A 22371-nucleotide genomic window follows, 5' to 3' on the forward strand; every position below is an offset into this window, starting at 1 on the left:
GGACACTTGGTTGCAAGCAAATTTAGACAATGTTAATTTTGACCACGGCTTTGCTTGGAAGCACAATCGTCTCTATGTGCCTGATGCTTTGCGCAAAGACATTTTGGTCCGTTCCCATGATGACAAACTGGCTGGGCATTTTGGGCTTGTGAAAACACTCCATTTGGTTAGACGCCAATTCTGGTGGCCAACGCTAAGGCGTGATGTTAAAGACTATGTTGCATCCTGCCCTGTGTGCACTGGCTCCAAACGGAAGGTTGGTAAGCCCCAAGGGCTGCTGCAACCAGTGGCCAGTCCCTCTCACCCCTGGGAGGAGACCTCTATGGATTTTATCATGGATTTGCCTCCAAGCCAAAGAAAAACTGTAATTTGGGTTGTCAAAGACTATTTCTCAAAACAAGCCCATTTCATCCCATGCACTTCTATTCCCTCTGCACAGCAGTTAGCCCGCCTCTTTCTTGTACACGTGTACAGACTCCACGGGAGCCCCTCCCGTTTGGTGACTGACAGAGGCACACAGTTTACTTCGCAATTTTGGCGGGCTTTTATGAAATTGGTTGGCACTAAACAAGCGCTGTCCACTGCGTCGCATCCTGAGACTGACGGATCTACAGAGGCGCTTAATTCCACACTGGAGCAATATTTGCGTGCTTTTGTCAATTATCAGCAGGATAATTGGGTCGATCTACTACCCTTTGCTGAAGTCACCTACAACAATGCAGTGCATCAGAGCACTGGACAAGTGCCTTTTCGTACTGTCTTCGGTCGGGATTTTGTGCCCATTCCTGAACTGCCTCAACCAACTTCTCTGCCTTCCTCTTCTTCGGATTGGGCAGCGCATCTGGCTACCTCCTGGCCCAAAATACAACACGCTCTTACAGATGCCCAAGCTGCCTACAAACGCCACGCTGACACTAAACGTGCACCTCAGCCAACTTTCAAAGTTGGGGATAAAGTTTATCTCTCAACAAAGTTTATCAAATCCCCTCAACCCTCTAAGAAATTGGCACCTAAGTTCGTGGGTCCCTTTCCTATTGTGGCCCAAATTAATCCTGTTACTTTTAAGTTAGACTTGCCTCGTAATCTTAAACATTTGCATCCCATTTTTCATTGCAGCTTGCTCAAACCTTTCCACCAATCAGATCGCTGGCACCCACAACCATCACCTCCTGCACCCATTATGATTGATGGTCAGCAACACTTCAAAGTCAAGGAGATTCTTGACTCTCGACGCCTGCGTTCTACTCTTCAATACCTCGTTCGTTGGAAACATTTCCCTCATCCTGAGTGGGTCCCTGCCCATGTTCACTCATGTTCACTCCCATGTTCACTCCCCTGTTTTAGTTACCCATTTTCATGCTGCCTATCCTACTAAGCCTGCTCCTTAAATTCAGGTTTTTTAAGGGGGGCGGTATGTCATGTTCATCATTCCAATGTTCTGAATACATCGTAACATTTCGCATGTCACTTTCCTGATCCGTGTTTCACGGTTGTTGAGTGGAGATTTCCAGCTGTGCCAGGCTGTAATCTCCTTACTGTAACTGTGGAATGTATGTTTGGGTTATTGCCTGTGTTCAAGGTTACTTTCTCAGGCCGATGTGTGTGACGGTTGCCAACACCTGGGAGGGGGTGGTTGCTAAGTGGGAGCAAGGGCGGATCAGGTTTGAAGCGAGGGTTTTTAGTTTGTATTTGGTGCACTTTTGCTCATTCTCAGCTTTCTTCGTATTTGCACACTATTCTCTCAATAAATCAGTTTTCCTTAAGCACCTGCTTGTGAGACTGAGTCTGTCAGAATAGGCAACCATTACACACACACAGACAGATCTACAGAGATCCTAAACTCAACCCTTGAACAGTTCCTAAGGGCATTCATAAACTACCAACAGGACAACTGGGTGGACCTACTACCTTTTGCAGAGGTAGCCTACAACAATGCAGTACATCAGAGCACTGGCCACACCCCATTTAAGGTGGTCTACGGAAGGGACTTTGTACCAATACCAGAACTACCTCAACAAGATGCCCCACCCTGCTCACCAGACGACTGGGCGGTGCAGCTGGCGACAACCTGGCCAATCATCCAAACGGCCCTAGTGGACGCACAAACCACGTACAAGAAATTTGCGGACAATCACAGGGCGGAGACACCGAACTACAAAGTGGGAGATAGGGTCTACCTCTCCACTAAGTTCATAAAGACCCCACAACCCTCGAAGAAACTGGCACCGAAATTCATCGGACCCTTTAAAATCTCAGAAGTAATCAATCCGGTCACATTCAAACTGGAACTACCCCACAATTTATGACGGATCCACCCAGTATTCCACTGTGCCCTGCTGAAACCAACAAGCCCTTCCAAATGGCACACGGAAAACCCCCCGCCCCCACCCATCATGATAGACAAACAACAGCATTTTGAGGTACAGGAGTTACTGGACTCAAGAAAGCAAAGGGGCACACTACAATACCTCATCAAATGGAAGCATTTCCCACACCCAGAGTGTGTCCAGGCACAACATGTCTTAGCAAAACAACTGACTAGACGCTTCCACGAGGCATACCCAGGGAAACCAGCACCCTAAAGACATCTTCGGGGGGCAGCATGTCATGACCCCGTTGCAAGGCACACAGGAGCCTCACAACGTGGATCATGATCATCAGGAAAAGGAGGAAGGATATAATCAAATCAATGCTCAACTAAACACCCAAGCACCCACACCCATGAACTGATCTACAGCTTCATAGAAGGACATCACAAGGTAATTCAGATAAGCATCGATGACATAGAAGGACTCACGCCTTGTGTCCCAGAGGACGCACCTGCACCAATAGGACAAAGACGGCAGCCGGGAAAACACCCAAACAACCATCACAAATCCCATCAACATCTAAATCTCCCGTCCGGTCAGGAGAATGGGGACAATGGAGGGTGGAGGAGCACGGGGTCCGGCAAGGGGGTATAAACAGGACACCATGCCACCATGCCTCCATTCCCGTTTTTCTTTCTGTCGAGCATTCCGTTCCAATAAACCGGAAATCCTTAATCCCTATTAAGTGAGTCCGTGACTTATTTGGAGTGAGGCTGACCCTGACACCGCCTCACATTAGTCTGTCTCAAGTCTTCAGTTCTACCATCGATTCATCTTGTTAAATACTCAGATCACCAGATTCCTCTACCTCAGCTTCTGTGTTAATTCTACTCCCTCAGAACTGCCCTGTTTAACGCCTCAGAGTCAACGGCTTCTACAATCTTCAACCAATTGGTAAAACAGTTTTGTTGTTGTTTATTCGTTTAGTCGCTTCCGACTCTTCGTGACTTCATGGACCAGCCCACGCCAGAGCTTCCTGTCGGTCGTCAACACCCCCAGCTCCCCCAGGGACGAGTCCGTCACCTCTAGAATATCATCCATCCATCTTGCCCTTGGTCGGCCCCTCTTCCTTTTGCCTTCCACTCTCCCCAGCATCAGCATCTTCTCCAGGGTGTCCTGTCTTCTCATTATGTGGCCAAAGTATTTCAGTTTTGCCTTTAATATCATTCCCTCAAGTGAGCAGTCTGGCTTTATTTCCTGGAGGATGGACTGGTTGGATCTTCTTGCAGTCCAAGGCACTCTCAGAATTTTCCTCCAACACCACAGTTCAAAAGCATCAATCTTCCTTCGCTCAGCCTTCCTTATGGTCCAGCTCTCACAGCCATATGTTACTACAGGGAACACCATTGCTTTAACTATGCGGGCCTTTGTTGTCAGTGTGATGTCTCTGCTCTTAACTATTTTATCGAGATTTGTCATTGCTCTTCTCCCAAGGATTAAGCGTCTTCTGATTTCCTGACTGCAGTCAGCATCTGCAGTAATCTTTGCACCTAGGAATACAAAGTCTTTCACTGCTTCTACATTTTCTCCTTCTATTTGCCAGTTATCAATCAAGCTGGTTGCCATCATCTTGGTTTTTTTGAGGTTTAGCTGCAAGCCAGCTTTTGCACTTTCTTCTTTCACCTTCATCATAAGGCTCCTCAGTTCCTCTTCGCTTTCAGCCATCAAAGTGGTATCATCTGCGGTAAAACAGTACAGTGCAAATAATCCATTTATTCCTCAATTGTATTCTGTCTGTTGCCTATGACTTTCTTTGTTTATACCTTAACTTTAAGAATCAATTTTCCTCAGAGTTAATTACTTTGTACGTAAAATCCATTCTTTTCCTATTCAGAATTCTATACTGAATTCAGTTTCAAAAATGTAAATAATACATTTCTGTTAATTATTATTAGACATTCCACTGAGGTAAAATTAACTTAATAAAGAATTGTTATTAATTAATTCAGAGTCTATTGACTAAACAGGACAGATTGTCTCTGACCAGTAAACACTGCTTCATCAAGAAAAGTAAAAATGACAATGGAACAACTTGCATTAGAGAATGCCCAACTTTCCCAACAGGTTGCAGTATTAAGTGCACAACTAGCCCAATTACAAGCAACAGCAGTAGCTACTGCACCCTGGCCCAAATGTCTGGTGTCTGTACCTGAAAAATTTGATGGAACAGTGGCACAATTTCCAGCCTTCGTGTAGCAATGCCAGCTGTATATGAACCTTAGAGCAGGAGATTTTCCCTCCAATCGCCACAAGGTGGGTTTTATTATTAGCCTCCTTTCTGGTACTGCAGCCTGATGGGCCTCTCCACTAATCACCCAGCAGAGTCCTCTGCTGGATGATTTTGATGGGTTCTGTAGTCAAAATTTATGTATGAGGATCCGGTGAAGACCCAATCTGCCAGCAGACGGCTTCGTGCCTTGCGGCAAAGATGACAACCATTGGTTGATTACATTAGCACTTTTTGTGTATACTCCCAAGACCTAAATTGGGGAGAAGAGGCTTTAATTGTCCAATTCCAAGAAGGTTTGTCAGATAAAATACTAGACGAGTGTCTAGGACAGAATGCCCCCAGATGTTGCAAACACTGATGCACCTCTGTTTGAAATAGATGGGCGCCTGCAACAACAACATACCAGACGTCCCATTAATTCAGGGATTCCACACCACACCACGCAACTGGAAGTCATCAGAAGAACCCATGCAATTAGGGGGCGCTCAGTCCTGCCTAACACCAGAAGAGAAAGAACATAGACAACAGGAAGGCTTATGTTTATATTGTGCTGGTCCGGGACACATGGCCTTCAATTGTCCTGTTAAATCTCGATTGAACAAGGCATCGGGAAACAGGATTCGCCCAACCTAAAGGGGCACTTAGGTTGGGTAAAGCTGGCAAGAAGCCCGAATTCGGTGCCTCATCTAGTATCTCCTGAGCATTTTGCGGTACCAGTGAGCCTTCAAATTAAACAGTCTTCTTCGATGACAGTCCAGGCGATGGTAGACTCAGGGGCTTCCATGAGCTTCATGGATTCAAAATTCACTAGTAGGTGGAAAATTCCCCAAAATACAGTTGAGCCTCCTATGATGGTGGAGACAATTGATGGGAGACCACTACACTCTGGACCTGTGTCCATGGTCACCAAATGCTTAGCTATGAGGATTGGAGATCATTTTGAGTGGATTGAATTCTTTGTGGTGGATACACCTCGCTTCCCATTGGTCCTGGGATTAGATTGTCTGAGAATTCATGAAACTTGCATCACATGGTCCAGTGGAGAAATAGAATTTCCTAGCCCACAGTGTATTCAGCATGTAACTGGAAGTTTGTCTGCCAGTGAGGTAACTACGATGGAGTCGAACATTCCTATACACTACCAGGAATACATGGATGTCTTCAATGAGAAGGAAGTGGAACGGCTTCCTCCCCATCGAAGATATGATTGTCCTATTGACATAATACCTGGCACTAAACTTCCTGTGGGAAGGATCTATACAGTCTCTGAACCTGAAAGGTTGGTGCTTCGGATGTTTCTGGGCACTAATTTACAGGAAGGATTTATCAGACCTTCCACTTCACCTGTTGCAGCCCCTGTACTCTTCGTAAAAAAGAAAACAGGAGAATTACGACTCTGTTGTGACTATCATAAACTTAACGATATTACCATCAAGAACCGGTATCCCTTACCATTAATTTTGGAGTTGCTGGAAAAAGTTTGGGGTGCTCGGATGTTTACTAAATTGGACCTGAGAGGAGCTTATAACCTGATTCAAATTAGACGAGATGAGTGGGAGACAGCATTTTGCACATGTTATGGTCATTTTGAGTTCACTGTGATGCCGTTTGGTCTGACTAATGCCCCTGCAGTATTCATGCAATTCACGCATGAGATATTCTGAGATCTTTTAGATCAATTTTTGATCATTTACCTAAACGATATTCTGATTTATTCTACCTCTTTGAAAGAACATATTCAGCATGTGTGTATAGTACTACAACGGCTTTGTGAAAATCAACTTTACGACAAGTTGGAAAATGCCAATTTGATCAAATGATTATAGACTTTTTAGGACACCGAATTTTTGCCAATGGTATAGAGATGGAACCAGACGAAGTACAGGCAATCCAGTCTTGGCAACCACCACACAGAGCAAAGGATATTCAATGTCTACTGGGATTTGCAAACTATTATAGAAATTTCATACCACGATTTGCAGAAATTACAAACCCATTGACCAATTTATTAAGGAAACGGTCAACTTTCCATTGGGGAAAAGCAGAAAGTCATGCATTCGAGACGCTAAAAGAAGTCTTCATGTCCAAACCCACCTTGAAACATCCAAACCCCATGCAACCATTTGTAGTTGAGCCTGATGCTTCAGATGTAGCTGCTGGTGCAGTGCTGCTTCAAAAAGAACTTCATACTAATCAGCTGTGTCCATGTCCATATTATTCTAGGAAACTGACAGTAGCAGAACAAGCATATACTATATGGGATAAGGAGCTGTTAGCTATTAAAGTAGCCTTTGAAGTATGGAGACACCATCTAGAAGGAGCCCGACATACCATTGAAGTTAGAACAGAACATCGCAATTTAGAACATCTGAAAACAGCATGAAATCTAAATCAAAGAGAAATCCGATGGTCCTCATTCTTCTCTCATTTTGATTTTCGAATAACATATTCCAAGGGGCCAAAATCAATGGGAGGACGCCCTCTCAAGGAAACCAGAGTGTGATATATCAGCAACTACTTCCATGCTTAAATCTGTGATCCCCTTGGAACGTTTTGCAGACAACAGACAGGGAACATAATGCAACAATTGTGAAATCAACAACAATTAGATCCTTTTGCAATCAAAAAGAAGAAGGAAATGGCTCATATGGCAGACCAAGCAAAACAATGGAGTTGTAATCATGAGATACTATGTTTTAGAGGCCATTATTATGTACCACTGGGTGAACTGAGAGAACGAACTTTGAAGTTGTGTCATGACAATCCAGCAGCAGGGCATTTTGGATTTTTTAAAACCCTTAACCTGATATCCCAAGAATTCTGGTGACCATGCATCTTTAATGACACCAAACAATATGTGGCCTCTTGTGCAGAATGTCACAGAGCAAAAAGTCAAACCAGGAAACCTGCAGGACTATTATTGACATCACAGACTCCAGAACATCCTTGGGAAGCCATATCGATGGACTTCATCACAGAACTTCCTAGATCCAATGGAGCTACACTATATTAGTGGTTGTAGACACACTCACTAAAATGGCACATTTTATTGCTTGGTTTACCCACTTCACAAGAAACAGCAAGACTATATATCAAGTACATTTTTCGGATACATGGATTAGCCAAGAGAGTAATTTCAGATCACGGTTCTCAATTCTCTGCCAGGTTCTGGAGGGCGATATTAGAGAACTTAAAGATTCAAGGTCAATTATCATCATCACATCATCCACAGTCTGATGGCGAGACAGAAAGAGTTAACGCAATCTTAGAGCAATATTTGTGTTGTTACATCAATTAACAGGCAATTGGGCGGATCTGCTCGCAGTAGCAGTTTGCTTATAACAACTCACAGCACACCTCGATCAAAATGACACCATTTATGGCCAATTATGGATTCAATCCCAGAGCATTTCTGATGGATGTGCCCAACTCCATGGTTCCTGCCTTGGATCACTTTATACAAGAACTCAAAGCCTGTCACCATGTTCTTCGTGAGCAATTAGATAAGGCCAAAGAAGATTATAAGCATTATGCTGACCGTCATCGAAAGGAAGGATCACAATTATCAGTTTGGTTTGGCTATCCACTAAACATATGGTATTATCACATCCATCAAAAAAATTAGATTATTGTTACATAGGACCTTTTCCGATTGAGGCTATTATTAACCCAGTAGCATTTTGTCTAACTCTTCCAAAAAATATGCAAGTACACCCAGTTTTTCACCGTTCCCTGCTGATCCCTGCGGCTCCTGACAGTCCATTGAGACCTATTAAATCACCACCACCTCCAGTCATGGTGCAAGGCGAAAAACAATATGAAGTAGCGAGTATCCTTGATTCACATTTTCATCGCAGAAAATTGCAATATCTAATTGCTTGGAAAGGTTATAGACTGGAGGAAAACTCATGGGAAGATTCATCTTATGTACATGCACCCATAAAAATCTGACAGTTTCACCTATTGTACCCATTCAAACCTGGCCCTCAACTAAGGAGGAAGAGGGGTCCTGAGGAGGGGGATAGTGTTAATTTAGAGTCTATTGACTAAACAGGACATGGGGGCTCCTCTGTATCTGAGTACTTACCATCTTTGGTTCTGATTGGTGTTGCACTGCCCCAGACAGACCTGGTGCAGAACCTGGGGGTTCTCCTGGACTCATGACTCCTGCTGGAAGAGCAGGTGGCAGTCGTGGCTATGGGAGCCTTTGTACAACTTTGTGTTGTGTGCCAGCTACGCCCTTTCCTGGATCATGGGTCCCTCCGAATGGTCACTCATGCCCTGGTCATCTCCCGCATAGACTATTGCAATGTGTTCTACATGGGGTTACCCTTGAAGAGTATCCAGAAGCTACAGCTGGTGCAAAATGCGGCAGCGCGAGCAGTCTTAGAAGCCCCTAGAAGGGCATATATAACACTGTTGCTGCGTGAGCTGCATTGGGTGCCAGTTTGCTTTCAGGTCCAATTCAAGGTGTTGGTTATCATCTTTAAAGCCCTACATGGCATGGGTCCAAGTTACCTGAGGGACCACCTCACCCCCGTTACATCGACCTGTCCCACCCAGTCAGGCAGAGAGGGCATGTTACGGACCCTGTCTGTGAGGGATTGCCAATTGGCAGGGTTCAGGAAGAGGGCCTTCTCTGCTGTAGCACCTGCCCTTTGGGACAAGCTACCCCTGGGGTAAGACAGGCTCCCACTCTCCTGGCCTTTCAGAAGGGAGTAAAAACTTGGTTATGCCAGCTGGCCTGGGATGGGAGGGGGACAGTTATTCATGGGGGTGGTTGGCCCCATGAGGGTGCCAAGGTTAAGATCTTTCCATCTGGAATTTTATATTTTATATTTTATATTGTATATTGTATATTGTGTATTGTATATTTTATATTGTATACTTTGTATAGGGATGCGTTGGCGCTGCGGGTTAAACCGCTGAGCTGCTGAGCTTGCCGATTGGAAGGTTGGCGGTTCGAATCTGCATGACAGGGTGAGCTCCCGTTGCTAGTCCCAGCTCCTGCCAACCTAGCAGTTCGAAAACATGCCAATGTGAGTAGATTAATAGGTACCGCTTCGGCAGGCAGGTAACGGTGTTCCGTGTAGTCATGCTGGCCACATGACTACAGACGTGTCTACGGACAAACGCTGGCTCTTTGGCTTTGAAACAGAGATTAGCACCGCCCGCTAGAGTCGGACACAACTGGACTTAATGTCAAGGGAAACCTATACTTTGTATATGTATTTACATTTTTAGGTATTTATATGGTACTGTTTTGGGGTGAGCTCCCGTTGCTAGTCCCAGCTCCTGCCAACCTAGCAGTTCAAAAACATGCAAATGTGAGTAGATTAATAGGTACTGCTTTGGCAGGCAGGTAATGGTGTTCCATGTATTCATGCTGGCCACATGACCACGGAAGTGTCTATGGACAAACACTGGCTCTTCGGCTTTGAAACGGAGATGAGCACTGCCCCCTAGAGTTGGACATGACTGGACTTAATGTCAAGGGAAACCTTTACCTTTACCTATGGTACTGTTTTAGTGATTTGCTATTTTTACTATTTGTAAGCCGCCCAGAGTCATTGTACACAAGATGGGCAGCAAAGAAATTTAATAAATAAATAAATAAATAAATAAATAAATAAATAAATAATCTGGTACTGCAGAATGGGTGCAGCCAAATGCTGACTGGTGTCGAGAAGAGGCAGCACTGCAACTTCTATTTAGTCTCGTTCCTTTTGTAGACAAGATCTATAAGTAATAGTGTATACTAATGTTAACAATGGTCTCATTGAGTTGGTCATCTTGTACAGGTTTTCTGTATAGTCCTTCCATCTTTTTTCATGTTATGTTCCATCATTAAATCCTTTCCATATGCATTCCTTTTGACACTGATACAAGATTAGAATGTTCCTTGGTTACTCTAATTTTCCTAATTAGATCCCTTGTTCTTCCCATTTTGTTATGTTCTCTTATTTCTCTACTCTCTAAGTTCAGATATACCTACTTCTTTTCTCCTACTGTTGGAAGTTAGCATTAACTTAGTGTTCCCAGGATCTCCTCTGGCTTTCACCAACCTTCTTTCCTTAGCTGTTTCTATGGCTTTGTTTGATAGCCAGTGTGTCCTTCTTTCTGGCTCTTGTTATGCATGTTCTGTCTTCCTTTTTTACAATAACTTTAACTTCTTCCCACAAGTCCTCAGGCTGTCTGCCCGCAAGATCTAGGCATTTGAATCTCTTTTTAACTTCAGTCTCATATTCTTTAGCAGAGAGCTTGAAATTATATCTCCTTGGAGTTGGATCCTTTCTAGCCTGATGCATATTTCTGGGATTAGTAGCTGATGATCTGATCTGCAATCTGCACCCAGCAGTGTTTGCAATTCAACAGAGAGCTTTTTTCCATTTGTTTCTACATAAGAAGTAATCTACTTGATTATGGTGTCATCCATTTGGAGACTTCCAGGTATATAGACATCTTTTGTATGGTTGAAATAATGTATTAGCAACCAAAACCCCATTTTCTACACATAAGACTATCAGATGTTGTCCTGCATCATTGGGGGTTTCTAATCCAAATTTTGCAATTGTTTTCAATAAAGGTTCCTCTCCAACATTTGCCTTAAAGTCACCAAAAATTATTAGTATATTCTTCTTCAGTGTAGGAATCTTCCACAGGTTTCATCCACTTGTTCTTCAGTGTCTGTTATATAATTGTGAACTTGAGTGGCTGCCCTTGAATCCTGATGGAAATTATTCTATTGACAGGGTTATATCCCATTACACATGCAGCAATATGTTTTGAAACTATAATTGCCCTTTCTGTGAGTATAATTTCCAGAACAGAATATTTTGAATTCGTCTGATTTGACTATGTAGTCTATAAACCCTGGATATATAGGAATATACAGATTATAGGAATATATAGGATATATAGGATTCATACAGATTAATTCATCTGATCAGACAATATGATGTCAGTAATGCATCTCAAAAACAAACCAATGGATCATTGAACAAATCAACCTAGAAATGTCACTCACAGCACAAATGACCAGGCTTAAATTATCCTACTTCAGACACATTGTGCAAAGACCCAGCTCTCTGGAAAAGGATCTAATGCTGGGAAAGATAAAAGGAAAGGAAAGAAGATGACCAGCAGCAAGGTGGATGGACTCAGTTGCAGTCATGATGATTGCACCATTGGGAGACCTGAAAGAACAGGTTAGGGATAGATTGTCAGGGAGAAGATCTATCTATGTGGTTGCTAGGAGTTGAAAATGACTTGATGACAATCAATCAATCAATCAATCAATCCATGCACCTCAAGACAGCATTTGCCTTTTTCAGTAGTTGCATTGCACTAGTGGTTTATGTTTAATTTGTGATAATCAAGGACATCTAAATTCCCTTTACATATTCTACTACCAATCCAGGTGTCTCCCAGGTACACTTTACACTGTGAGAGTATACGTACATTGTAAAAATAGAGAAGTCCTCCCTCCCCTCCAAGAGGGGGGATGGAAGTCATGTAAAAACCCCATACATGGGAGCATGGCATAATGTAATATCTGTATTTCTCTGCTGTGAGAGCTTAAGGGAAAACAGAGTGAATATACCATTCAGATAGCTTCTAGAGATCTCTTCCTGCAAACTGCTGGGTGTCAGGCCCTGAATAGCTCCTAAAGCTAATGTACCGTATCACATAGTAATCTAAATTGCAAAGGTCTGTGAGTTCAATTCCTGGTAGAAGGTTTTTTTTTTAATAAGAATTTTATTAAGTTTCAAGACAAAGATAAAAGCTATGAAAAAAACAAAAAACTACCAAAAATAGAGAAGAAAAACTAAAAAGGTGTGAAAATACAAGAGAAATTACAGAAAGATGTGACTTCTGACTTTTAACAGCAAGGATATACAAAAATTTTCCATAATCAATCTCTTACCCTACATTAAACCAAAAAACACATTATTTCTATAAATCATTACACTTTTGGCACATTATAAAAATCACTAAGTACAGTTACTCCCTCCCCTTATATTAAAATACATATAAACCTCTTAAACAACCCCCCCTGCAAAGATAACATTTATTTAATTATTCCCTTCCTTTTTTTGTTGTTTATTCATTCAGTCGCTTCCGACTCTTCGTGACTTCATGGACCAGACCACGCCACAGCTTCCTGTCGGTCGTCAACACCCCCAGCTCCCCCAGGGACGAGTCCGTCATCTCTAGAATATCATCCATCCACCTTGCCCTTGGTCGGCCCCTCTTCCTTTTGCCCTCCACTCTTCCTAGCATCAGCATCTTCTCCAGGGTGTCCTGTCTTCTCATTGTGTGGCCAAAGTATTTCAGTTTTGCCTTGAATATCATTCCCTCAAGTGAGCAGTCTGGCTTTATTTCCTGGAGGATGGACTGGTTTGATCTTCTGGCAGTCCAAGGCACTCTCAGAATTTTCCTCCAACACCACAGTTCAAAAGCATCGATCTTCCTTCTCTCAGCCTTCCTTATGGTCCAGCTCTCGCAGCCATATGTTACTACGGGGAACACCATTGCTTTAACAATGCAGACCTTTGTTGTCAGTGTGATGTCTCTGCTCTTAACTGTTTTATCGAGATTTGTCATTGCTCTTCTCCCAAGGATTAAGCGTCTTCTGATTTCCTGACTGCAGTCAGCATCTGCAGTAAATTCCCTTCCTACTACTATTCTATACATTTCTGTCTACTAATTCCTGGTAGAAGATTTGAATCCCAACAACATCCAGCTACCAACATTTGAGGAGTCCCAATAAGGATGAAACTGGTCACATGATGTCCCTGATGGTTAATGTAACCAAGTGCATAACGTCTACAGCATTCCCCTGCTCTAGCTAGTAGCTCTATTAAGGGAGCTAAGATTGTTTGGCACAATTTGTGACAAACATTCCTGTTAATTGTATGGACAGTCCTCAGCTTACGATGACAATTGGGACTGGAATTTCCATCACTAAGCGATGCAGTCATAACTTCTTCTCAGAATGTAACAACTTTTGGACATTGCAAAAAACATTTTAATAAACTTTTATCCTCACTGCATCTCCAAAAACACAATTATTTACCCTTTTTAAAAGATTTTTTATCCTGCTTTTGTTATAAATAACTTAAGGCGATGAACATACCTAGAACTCCTTCCTCCTCCTACTTTCCCCACAACAACCACACTATGAGGTGAGTTGGCTGAGAGTGGCTGGCCCAAAGTCACCCAGATGGCCTTCATGCCTAAGGCGGGACTAGAACTCAGCCTCCTGGTTCCTGACCTGATGCCACTAGATTAAAGAGTCCAGTAAGTCCAAAATACTATTTTTCATTGGATAAACGATAGCCTAAGATCCTTTAAATTTTTTTGATACAGATTTTAAGAGACTTTCCCACTGCTGAGACAAAATGGGGGGGTCTCCAATTCCTTGTCCCAGTCTTTCAAATCTGAGTGTCAAATTGCATTTTCAACAAGTATTTATTTAAAAAAATGACTTTTATCTTCTAGGATTTAGTGATTACTTCTCATAATTTAGGTGTCTGAAGCTGAAAATACCACTGATCCAAGAAGAGATGTCTATAGATATTATAGTTGTAAATACTGCTAGTGAGTGGCAATAGAAAAATGATATTTATCCTTTAACACAGAAAATCACAAAAACTCATCTTACTCTAGTAACTGATCTAAAGAAAAGAATCCTAACATTTATCTAAATCTTCCATATAAGATTTTTTTTGAACAATTTTAAAATCTAGATTACTCTATAGCATCATTCTAGCATGAGAAAAAGGAGTAATATGCTATTTTTCAAAACCACAATTTTCAAATCGGTTTGTGGTTTCTCTTCATGCGGTATAAATCTTTCACCTTTTAGCTTTTCTCAGATTGTGAAGTCATTCAGACCAGGTGTTTCCCTCTAAGGGTCTCTTGGTTATTACTACAATTTCCATGTTTTGCTTTGCTCTGCAATTTATTCTTTATAATCTTACTTACTTTCAAAAACTTTAATGAATTTCCAGTTGTTTCTTTTTTTTTTTGCAACTATTTCTTGGCCAGTTCTGGTTACTACTACTCAGTTTATGTTTCCCACTCGGCCTCCCCCTCCCCCTCCCCCTCCTCCTTTTTCTGTTTCATGACTTTTTTCTCTGCATTATCCCCATGTTCTGTAAGTACAATTCCCTCAAGTGGGTGTTTTCTTTCATTTCTCCTTGGCCGATCTTGAACCAATGCCCTTGGAGCCAGTATGCAATGTGAGTCCTTTCCTCTTGTGCTGCCTCTACCTCCCTGACATCCATTACCTCTGTGTGAAACACACCCACCTCTGTCTGGGCGATGCAGGGCAGGAGCTGCTGGCAACCAGGACCTGCATCACCTCTCTTTGATCCCATCCCAAGGAGGCAAGCATTGCACAGGCTGCCTCAGCATGATTTCATGTGCATGGAAAAATAGCCTGTGTGGTCAGCGTGGAAAGAGTGCCTGGCCCAGACAGGAAATCTCATAGTTGGAGGCAAGCAACTGGAGGTTCTGGGACTACACTACTCAAACCTTCACCAGGTAATAGTCTGCTTAACGTCTGGTATCTTTGGTCACATTGCTTGTTGCCTGCCAACTACTTGACACATAGATGTAAATTGAAATTATCTTAATTACATTTCTGAAGATTTTATATTCTTAAATTTGCATGCTTAATGGCAGTGTTTTATCAACACAATTGTAAAAGGGCCACAAGCCAATGCAAAATTTGAGATAGTTTTTTGCTGTTAAGTTTCCACGTGTCTATTGTAGAAGTGCATGAGAGAATAATGCTGTCCATGTACTGGAAGGATCAATTTCTACCGTTTGTTTCAGATGTACATTCAATATAAATGTAAACATACAGGTCCATTACAGGTTCTCTCATGGTGCAATTCTTTGCTTCTCTACATGAGTATCACTGAGTTCAGTGGGTCTTACCTTATGTGCATGAGTATAAAACTGAATTGGAAGTAATCCATTGTAAAGTCTATTGCTTATTAGATACCATAATATAAGCATAAAGAACGAGGAGGTTGTGATTCTGACGTAGAACATTTAAAGTTAGACACAGAAAGTTTACAAGCAGGAATGAAATCTCAAATATGCTTTTATTCATAGGCAAAGTACTTACAATGACCTTTAAAATTTTAATGTATTTAAATCTAGGATACCTTAAGGATGCCTCCTCCCACTCCCCAAGATCTGATGGAGAAATTCCTCTTTATGTCTCAACCGTGATACAGGTGTATTGGTTAACTGATGATAGCCTTGGCTGCACCTAAACAATGAGAATTCATGTTGCAGGAGGTTCCACACCACAGGATCAAGGCCTTTGTTTTTAAGGTGGCATTCATCCCTTACGCAATGTATATTTTAGAAGGCATTATGCTCTGCTTCTTCTTACTTTATAATTTTTATTAGATATTTCTGTGACAACTGTAGTTTTGCCTTTTGTTTAACTGTTGTAAGCTGTCCTGGGTGATACATGTGCATCAGAAAGCTGCAACAGAAATGCATAAAGAAAAGAATCCCAAGCAATCAGTTCTTTTTAACACCACCAACTCTGACCTGAGGCACCTTAAAAAGAGCCCAAGGGCTGGGTGAAGCTCAGATGTCATGCTTCTCTTTAACCCAGGCTTTTAAAAAGCACACTTTTAAGGCTGAAACAAGGTGATCCTACAGCCTTGCTTCAGTCTGCTGTGGAGCTCCTCTCACACAGAACATGGGACTATGGGAAAAGGCTGGCAGGAGAAGCCTTCTCTTGCAATGCCCTCCGAGGGAGCCACCCAAGCTGGGTGGCCTTCTGCATCAGAGTGACAGTCCTGGCAGTGAACAAAGTCTCACAGAGTCAGTGCAATGTTAGGCTCATGACATATCTCAGCAGCTACTAAATACCAACTTTTAAGCCATGTTGTCATGTTCACTGTTTCAATGTGCTTGGTACATCGTAACGTTTCGCATGTCATTTGCCGGATACGTGTTTGATCTCAGGAGGGAGGAAGATTCCTCTTCGGGGAGTTCTTATCTGTTGGCTGCTGGGTTGGAATGTATTTGGGTTATCTCATGTATTCAAGGTTGCTTTCCCAGGATGTGTGGAAAATGGTTACCAGCACCTGGGAGGGGGGTGGTTGCTATGGCTGGTAGTGGGGAGGGATTACGTTTGGAGCCGAGGGTTTTTAGTTTGTATTTGGCGCGCTTTTAGTCATTCTCAGCTTTCTCTGTATCTGTCATAAATTCCCTAATAGATTTCATTTAAGTAACCTCTTGTGAGTCTGTTTGGGATAGGCAACCATTACATAAAGCTGAGAATCCAAAACTTCAAATCCCGCTGGCCCCTATCCAGGAAAAGACAAGTTCGTCCGATCCTGTGAGGGAGAGTGCTGGCGATGACCGATCCAGATGTGCTACTCGTGGAGAGTGAGGGGTCGAGTGAGGGAGAGCCCGATTCTACCATGATGCGCCCCGACAGAGCCCCCCTGGGAGAACTCTCAGCGATTCAGGAGGAGGCGAGTTCGGGGTCTGACGGCGAAGCCACGGGCATGAAGACCGCACCAGAGACCACGGTCACGGCCCCGGGCGAACTGGTCACCTGGGACGACAGTCGGAGGGACTTCTTGGAGGCGAGGGGCTCGTCCTGGAGGCAGAGATACCCGCTGTCACCAACGGTGGTACAGGTGCCGCCGAGAGGGGACTCCCCCACTCCAGACCGAATCCAGGTGCTAGAGTCGAAGATGGACTCCCTGGTGCTCATTCTACAGAAGATGAGCATGGACCTGAGTTCGCAGAAAGAGGTGCGGGAGGGGTCAAGCCAGCGGCATTCAACCCCTTCCTCCCAGGCACAGTCCTCGGAATGGAGAAGGGGAGCTTGCCCAAGAGAGGGGGATCAGGCTCCCAGGGTGGAACTAGCGTCGCCGCCTGTCCCTGAGCGGAGGCGGGCGGGAGCTGTCAGAGCAGCTGAACCGCCAGTGGGGGGACGCAGCCCGTTGGGCGGAGGATTGAGGGACTTCTCTGTCAAGTTCGACGGAGACCCGACAAAACCCTCGTTCTTCCTGACGAATGCCAAGGCGTACATGGAAGAGTGGGGGTCGCTTTTTCGATCGGAAAAAGCGAAAATCATCACCATTGCCACCAAGCTTAAGGGGAGGGCAGTGGACTGGTATGTACAGATGTGCCAGTTGGAAGCCCCTGAACTGGAGAAATTCGACAAATTCCTCTGGGCTCTACAGCATCATTTCGAAGATCCACTAGCGAAGAAGCGGGCGAAGTGTGCCTTGAAAGAACTCAAGCAGGGATCAAGAACTGTGGCTGACTACGCGCTGGAATTTAAAGCGCTAGTGGGGAAGGTGGAAGATTGGTCGCAGGCAACTGTCATAGAGCTGTTCAAAGATGGTTTAAACACCAAAGTGCTGCGCTGGTCGCTGGGGTGAGATGACCCTGACAGTTTGTACGGGTGGATCCAGCTCGCTGGAAAGGCTGAGCATGCCCATGAGATGTTTGCGCAGAGACGAGCAATGAAGTCGGGGCAAGATGGCAAGCCCACCTGCCCCTCGGGCTCCTTTGGACAATCCGGACAACGTTCCTGGGAAGAGGAGAAGGAGCGCCGTTACGCGAAGGGGCAGTGCCTGCGCTGTGGCAAGGAGGGGCACCGCGTGGCGGCGCGCCCGAGGGCGAAGGGTGAGGACCGGCAGGGGAAATCGACTGCGAGTCCCCTTCTCTACCGAGGAAAATGAAAGCAGCTGTGGCCGACAGCGAGCTGGAACGCGTGCCGTTCTACGGGGACGAGGGTGAACCAGAATTGCTACAGCCGGCGGGAAACGCCAGCCACCTGCTCTAAAGGGCGCCACAGGGCAGGTGGTAGAAGAGGGGCGCGAGCCGGTGTCGGTGAGTGGCAACTATCGCATTCTCACTGTGAAAGTAAAATTGGGATCCCGTTCGAAGACGATAGAAGTGTGGGCGATGATCGATTCTGGGTGCTCACGGTGCTTAATGCATCCCGACGTGGTAGCTGCCTTGGAGTTACCCACCTTTCCATTGCAACGACCCATTGCTTTCACCCAATTGGACGGGTCCATGGCCAGGGGCAAACCAGTCACGCATTTCACCGGTTTGGTAGCCTTGCAAATGGGTAGCCACCGGGAAGGGTTGTCATTTGTAGTGGCTCCGGTGGGGGGTCCTTTGGTGGTTTTGGGTGTCCCATGGTTGGTCCAGCAGAATCCTCAGATAAATTGGGTCTATCGAACTGTAACCTTTAGGGACGGATTTTATCAAGCACCAGAGGGAAATGAAGCCCCAGAGGAGGTGGTGGGGGTAGCGGCAGCTGTGACTCTGCAGTACCCAACCCCTCCTCTTGAGGGTCTACCGGAGGAGTACCAGGTATTTGCTGATGTGTTTGGGGAAAAAGAAGCGGATCAACTGCCTCCTCATCGGAAAACTGATTGTGCCATTGAGCTGGTGCCTAACACCCAATTGCCTAAGCCAAAGATTTACTCAATGACTCAGAAGGAACTAACTTTGCTACGGGAGTTTGTGGACAAAAACTTGGCAAGAGGGTTCATTGAACCAGCTAGCTCGCCAGTGGGGGCACCGGTTCTTTTCCGCCTGAAGAAAGATGGGACATTAAGACTCTGTACCGATTTCCGTGGGCTCAATGTAGTCTCAATATCAAATAAATATCCCCTGCCTTTGATAAAAGATATCTTATCACATCTGGCTAAGGGAAAAATCTTCTCAAAACTAGATTTAAGGGAAGCCTATTACCGTGTGAGGATCCGGGAGGGGAATGAATGGAAAACGGCATTCAATTGCCCGTTGGGAGCTTTTCAATATAAGGTTTTACCCTTTGGTTTGGCTGGGGCTCCTGGGGTGTTTATGCAATTGATCAATGAAGTACTACATGAACATCTGTTTAAAGGGGTATTGGTCTACTTGGATGATGTATTGATTTATACTGAAACTCTGGAAGAACATGTACATTTGGTTAAGCAGGTGCTTCGCAAACTAAGGAAAGCTGAGTTGTATGCCAAACTGTCAAAATGTGCCTTCCATCAAACACAAATTGATTATCTGGGGTACAGGATCTCAGATAAAGGCATAGAAATGGATCCTGCTAAAATCCAGGCTATCTTAGAATGGGAAAGACCCCGCACCCGTAGGCAACTTCAAAGTTTCCTGGGGTTCAGCAATTACTACAGGTTGTTCATAAAGGGATTCGCTGAAATAACCTTACCCCTGACTGATTTGCTTCGGACAAAGGGGGTGGGAGAAACCCACCGGGTTAAAAACCCAGGCGCGCTGCTTAGATGGACTCCCGCTTGTCAGGCGGCGTTCGATAAGCTGAAGGAGTCTTTTACCCAGGAGCCTATTTTACAACATCCTGACCCCTCCAAGCCTTTTGTTGTTCAGGTGGATGCCTCTGATTATTCTATTGGAGCCCTGTTGTTGCAAGCCGATGGGGTGGGGTGCTTAAAACCATGTGTCTACCTGTCCCATAAATTCTCTGAGACAGAGAGACGTTGGCATGTGTGGGAAAAGGAGGCTTTTGCAGTCAAAGCGGCTTTGGACTCTTGGCGCCATTTGCTGGAAGGGGCTAATCATCCATTTGAGATGTGGACTGACCATAAGAACTTGGAAGCCCTTAGTACCCCTCGCAAGCTGAGCCCTAAACAAGTTCGCTGGGCTCAGTTCTTTAACCGGTTCAACTTCAAACTGAAGTTTATCCCAGGGAAAAAGAACTTTTTAGCAGATGCGCTGTCCCAGCAACCCCAGGACTTCAGCTCAGCGCCAGAGGTGGTCAGCACACTGTGGACACAGCCACAACTGGGAATGCCTGCTGTGACCCGCAGCCAAGCCCGTGCGCAGCAGCCAGCCGGCAGTGATTCGGCACCGCAAGGCACCTTGTCCATTTCGTCTCAATTGCAACAAAAGTTGCTAAAGGAGCAAAAAACTGACACTTGGTTGCTAGCCAATAGAGACAATGTTACTTTTGACTGGGGATTTGCTTGGAAATCCAACTGTCTCTATGTCCCTGACAGCTTGCGAAAGGAGGTTTTACTCCGTTTGCACGATGATAAGGTTGCTGGGCATTTTGGTTTTGTGAAAACGTTGCACCTGGCTCGCAGACAGTTTTGGTGGCCCACATTGCACAAAGATGTGAAGGATTATGTGGCGTCTTGTTCTGTGTGTGCTATGTCTAAACGTAAGGTGGGAAAGCCTCAAGGTTTGTTACAACCAGTGGCCAGTCCCGCTTGCCCCTGGGAGGAGGTTTCCATGGATTTCATAGTGGAGTTGCCTCCTAGCCAACGAAAAACTGATTTGGGTCGTAAAAGACTATTTCTCCAAGCAAGCGCATTTTATCCCATGTGTCTCCATTCCTTCCGCACAATTGGCCCGCCTATTCCTTGTACACGTGTACCGGCTACATGGATGTCCCTCCCGCTTGATTTCGGACAGGGGCACACAATTCACCTCTCAATTTTGGCGGGCATTCTTAAAACTTTTGGGCACTAAACAGGCATTGTCCACGGCGTGGCATCCTGAGACTGACGGGGCCACAGAGGCGCTAAATTCAACTCTGGAGCAATATCTGCGTGCTTTCGTGAATTATCAACAAGACTGGGTTGACCTCCTTCCCTTTGCTGAGGTTGCCTACAACAATGCCATTCATCAAAGCACTGGTCAACCCCCTTTTCGGACCGTACATGGCAGGGATTTTGTCCCTATCCCTGACTTGCCACAGCCATCCATCCCGCCTGCCTCACCGTCCGAATGGGCAACACAGCTGGCAGACTCTTGGCCAGTCATCCAGCAGGCACTAGCGGACGCCCAGTCTGCTTACAAACAGCAAGCTGATAAAAAGCGTGCCCCTCACCCTGCGTTTCAAGTGGGTGACATGGTATATCTGTCTACCAAGTTCATCAAGTCCTCTCAACCTTCGAAAAAATTAGCTCCTAAGTTTGCGGGTCCATTTCCTATTGTCGCACAAATTAACCCTGTGACTTTTAAACTTGATTTGCCGCATAACTTGAAACGCTTACACCGTTTTTCATCGCAGTTTGCTCAAACCCCTTGCTCGCTCTGACCGCTGGCATGATCAACCTCCGCTGCCTCCTCCCATCATGACTGATGGGCAACAACACTTTGAAGTAAAAGACATTCTTGACTCTCGCCGGCTTCGCAACACGCTGCAGTACCTAGTTCGCTGGAAACATTTCCCCCACCCGGAATGGGTGGCCGCTCACGATGTGGCTTCCCCTGTGCTTGTTACTCGATTCCATAATGCTTACCCCTTCAAACTGGGTCCTTAGCTATTTTGGGGGGGGGGGGGGCGGTATGTCATGTTCACCGTTTCAATGTGCTTGGTACATCGTAACGTTTCGCATGTCATTTGCCGGATACGTGTTTGATCTCAGGAGGGAGGAAGATTCCTCTTCGGGGAGTTCTTATCTGTTGGCTGCTGGGTTGGAATGTATTTGGGTTATCTCATGTATTCAAGGTTGCTTTCCCAGGATGTGTGGAAAACGGTTACCAGCACCTGGGAGGGGGGTGGTTGCTATGGCTGGTAGGGGGGAGGGATTACGTTTGGAGCCGAGGGTTTTTAGCTTGTATTTGGCACGCTTTTAGTCATTCTCAGCTTTCTCTGTATCTGTCATAAATTCCCTAATAAATCAGATTTCATTTAAGTAACCTCTTGTGAGTCTGAGTGTTTGGGATAGACAACCATTACACATGTTGAGGCAAACTGGAATTGAACAGAAGAGAAGA

This window comes from Candoia aspera, chromosome 3 (assembly GCF_035149785.1).
Source record: "Candoia aspera isolate rCanAsp1 chromosome 3, rCanAsp1.hap2, whole genome shotgun sequence".
Lineage (NCBI taxonomy): Eukaryota > Metazoa > Chordata > Lepidosauria > Squamata > Boidae > Candoia > Candoia aspera.